The sequence below is a fragment of the Suncus etruscus genome, chromosome 16, assembly GCF_024139225.1.
Source record: "Suncus etruscus isolate mSunEtr1 chromosome 16, mSunEtr1.pri.cur, whole genome shotgun sequence".
NCBI lineage: Eukaryota > Metazoa > Chordata > Mammalia > Eulipotyphla > Soricidae > Suncus > Suncus etruscus.
Window position 1 is genome coordinate 11,757,460 of NC_064863.1, and position 4,653 is coordinate 11,762,112.

Below are 4,653 nucleotides of genomic sequence, written 5' to 3' on the forward strand. Positions count from 1 at the left end.
TCTGAATGTTATTTTTCACTATTGCTACCTATTTTCAATCCTGAGGATCTTCATCTTCTTCTTCTTCTTCTTCTTCTTCTTCTTCTTCTTCTTCTTCTTCTTCTTCTTCTTCTTTTCTTCTTCTTCTTTTCTTCTTCTTCTTCTTTTCTTCTCTTCTTCTTCTTCTTTTCTTCTTCTTTTCTTCTTCTTCTTTTCTTCTTTTCTTCTTCTTCTTCTTCTTCTTCTTCTTCTTTCTTCCTTCTTATTCTTCTCCTCTTCTCTTTTTCTTCTTCCTTCTCCTCTCCTCCTTCTCCTCCTCTTCTCTTTCTTCTTACTTCTCCTCTTCTTTTCTTTTCTCCTACTTTTCTTCTTTTCCTTCTCCTTTTCTTCGTCTTTCTTCTTTTCTTCTTCCTTCTTTTCTTCTCCTTTTCTTTTCTTTTCTTCTCCTTCTTTACCTCTTCTCTTCTTCATTTTTCTTCTCCTTTACTTCTTCTCTTCATCATCATCTTCTTCCTTCCTTCTTCTCCTCATCTCTTCTTTCTTCTCTCTCCTCTTCTTCTCTTCTTTCTTCTTTGCTCCTCCTTTTCTTCTTTCTTCTCCTTCACCTTCTTCTCTTCCTTTCTTCTCCTTTTCTTCTTCCTTCTCCTCTCCTCCTTCATTGCCTCCTCCTCTTTTCTTCTTCTCTTCTTTCTTCTTCTTACTTCTCTTTTCTTTTCTCCTTTTTTCTTTTCTTTTTTTCCTTCTTTTCTTCTTTCTTCTTTTCTTCTTCCTTCTTCTCCTCATTCTTTCTTCTCCTTTCTCCTCCCCCTCTTCTTCTTTCTTCTTTTCTTCTCCTTCTTTTCTTCTTTTCTTCTTCTCCTCCTTTTCTTCTTTTCTTCTTCTTTACTTCTCTTCTTCATTTTCTTTTCTTCTCTCCTTTACTTCTCTTCTTTTTTCTTCTTCTCTTCTTTTCTTCTTCCTCCTCCTCCTCCTCCTCCTCCTTCTTCTGGTTTTGGGAAGCACCAGTGGTGCTACGGCAGGATGAGAAAGGCCCAGCTGGTCATGCCTTTACCTTTTCTCAGTTTAATGATAAAACAAAACAAAAGGTCCAGCAGAATTTTTTTGTTTTACTTGGCTTCAGATGAGTAGTTGTAGTTGTAATAAAGTTCGAAAAAACAGGAATTTTGAATACTAGAGGGACAAACAGTAGGTTAGCTGCTTACCTTGATAATATCTGACTTGAGTTCAATCCTGGGCATTGCATATGGTCCCTCCAAGTCAAGAATTAACCCTGAGTGTATCACTGGGTGTGGCCTCAAAATAGGAATTGAATATTGATGCCCCTAAGCTTTCAGAATAAAAATGACATGGAAGAAAGAATTTGGGATTATCTGTTGATTTAATTAGCATAAAACCCTGTTTTTTCACTTATCTTCTTTCATCCAGTTTTTCATTTTAAAACAAACAAAAAATTATGTATGTGCTACTATGATCTTGAATTCACTGTAACAAATTCCCAAAAACATGGATGTTTCTGGAAAACAAAGCAGTTTCTCTTAGAACTCCAGGGGGCTGGAAGTTCAAAGCCAAGGTTTTGGCAAAAATCTATTTATTTATTGGGAGACTCAAAGTCAAATCCTTCCTAGTTTCTGGTGATAACACTTGCCTTCTATGGCTCAAACGTGACAGCACTCAAATCCCTGTCCTCTCAACATATGCTTGTTTTCTCTAGTTGTAAGGTCCTTAGTTGTAGTGAGGAGAACAGAAAAAGGCCTTATCTTGATTTTATTACATCTACAAAGACTCTACTTACAGATAAGGTCATAAATCATAGATCCAAGCAAATAGAACTTCAACAAATAGGTAAGACAATTTACCCATCACAAGAATAGTGTGGTTATTTGTTTTCTATCACTTACTCTGGCCAAAGGATTCTTCTCTGCATTGCACATATTTCATCTTTTAAGGCTGTGCTCAAATTGAAGGGAATCAAACATGAAAAGCACAGTTGTCAGGACAGAAAATGACCTTGTAGTGATTTATCATTCTAAAAATGATTCACACTCTATAAAAACTTACTGTAGAATTTTTTAAAGTGAAAATTCTATTTCATCAAAAATTACTTGGTTGGAAGAGGTTTTGTTTACATAAATTTGTAAAAATGGATTACTTTGTGCAAAATATGGCTTTGCATAAGTCTAATTAATATAATTCAAAATGTTGCCAGAAAGCATTTCCTCTCTTTCTGATTTCTGGGAAGTGAAGAAATGTAAATATGTCTGATGAAGTAATTTTGTAAGTCAGTTTATGATTGTGGACTGAATCATGAACCTAACTAGAATCCACTAGACCCAACTAAACATGTGTATATCCTTTGAAGTTTATCTTTCTATAATTAAAAATTAAAAAATTAAATTTCCTTTGAAAACTAGAATGGAGTATGTGGAAGAAGCATAAGAATTTCATCAGGGCTTACTGGTGTTGGAGTATAGCAGGTATGGTGCTTTGTCCCTCAGAAATAAAAGAGTGACTCTGTGGGTCTTCATCTTGCCTGTTTGAGATTGGTCACTGCTTTGGCTCTTTAGCTTGGGGAAGCAGCGTCCCTTTCACAAAATGGCTGCCTCTAGGCACTCTATTTTGTCCTCACACTTCAATTGAAAAATGGGAAAAGGAAATTTATACCCATATTCCACAATGGTATTCCAGTACCTCCAAAACATCTCTATACTGTCCATGAGGTTTTTCACTGCCTCATTGTTCACCATCAAAGACCCCACAGAACTGAAGGGATGCCATGAAGCCCGAGCTCTGTTTACCAATTAGCAAGAAGCACAGGACTGAACAAGTAAGTGTATCTTTCCCATGAATTAAGCCTGCTAGAACAAGTGACCCCCAGACTCTTTTAAAAGAGTGACAAAGGAGTTTCCAGAAACTCCTTTTAAAGTGCCCTTTACCTCAATTTCAGTTGAGTTGACAAAGCAACTTTGGACTTGTGGCTCATTCTTGTGACTGAACGTGCTGTGAAATCAAAAAGGGAGGAAAGTGGTTTCATCAATTCTGACCCATACATAGCCTGGAGCACATTCTGTACTTTCATTTCATTATGAAATTATAGAAGCCTTACATTAAGTCTTTAGGTTTAAAATTAGCCTGTACAAATAATATGACCAAGATATAAAACAAGTATGTTGTCATTGTTCTCAAACTTTTTTTATATTGCTTATTATTTTCTTTCTCTTTTCTTTGTTTTTTGATGAGATTCTGTGAGTTACAATTCTGTTCATGATACATTTCTCATCTACATGATTCTAACACCACACCATTACCAGTGTCCCCACTTCCCTCCCATAAGTACCTCTACCCCCTCATTTTCAACCCCCACAACTCAGTTTCAGATTAATATTATAATAGGAGGCATTTCATGCCATGTCTTGAGTTCTTTTTTATTAGAACTGTTTTTAAATGCAGGTGGGAGATTATGATACGTATGAACTCACTAGCTTCTCAGATTTACCTGAGAGTTGCACAGACTTCTTCAATAAAGAGGTTTCCAGAGCTAGATATTGTGCTTTAGGGCCAAAGAGAAGTTAGCAGTTATCTCCCTCACCCCCCAGTACTATTTGGCATTAGAGACTCGACTATATTCATTATTTAACCTCCACAAAACCTATGTGAGATGAATACTATCAATCCTACTTATGGCTAAGGAAATTGAAGGCAAAGAAGTTTCATTATTACAGAACCACCGAACCACCATATAGTTCATCTAAGACAGGCTTTGTCTTTGGAGAGAAAAGTGAGGGGTTATCAGTCAGGTTGAAGTTTGGGGCAATTGACTTGATAAGCAGGCTAGTGCAACTGGGACAATAGAAGCAGAACAGGTAAACAACTTCAACTGGGTAGGATTAGATTTAGAGCAGGGCACAAAGTAGAGTTGCAAGAGCCAAGAGATGGCAGACTTATTCCACCAAAATGGAAAGGGAAGTGTTTGAGATAGATAGGGGAAGACCAGGTGGTTTTATTTAAGTTACTTTTCTGGCATATGGTAGGGTGGAGAAATTACCTGGAGGGCAATATAAACAGAAGCCCACTGAATAATTAGGATAAGAGATGGTGGTTTTAGAGTAGTATCAGCAGGATTTGCTAATGGAACAGATGTGGGGCATAAATAAAGGATGGAGTAGTTTTAAAAAACTGTCTTTGAATCACTGTAAATTACAAAGTTAAAGTCATTTATAATTGAGTTTCAGATATTCAATGTTCTACCAAGACAAGTCTCTTCACCAGTGTCCATTCCCTCCACCAATGCCTCAGTTTCCCTCCCAGCCCCCAGGCTGCCTCTATGGAAGACACTTTTCTCTCTCCACCCATCCCCTACTTAGTGACAAACTTCCTGCTGAACACCAGATCTCCTGCTCTTCATTTCTATTGCTTTGGGCACTTACTATTCCCTATTATATTTTTATACCATGTACATGAGAGATTATTCTATCTCTGTCCCTCTCCTTTGATTGGAGAGGAAATTATGGGGGAAAATTATGGCACAGTGAAATATTACTCAGCCATAAGAAATAGTTTTTAGCCAAAAGGCACACAAAAAAATGCTCCACATCACTAATTGTCAGGGAGATGCAAATCAAAACAATGATGAGGTACCATCTCATGCCACAGAGACTAGCACACATCACAAAGAAC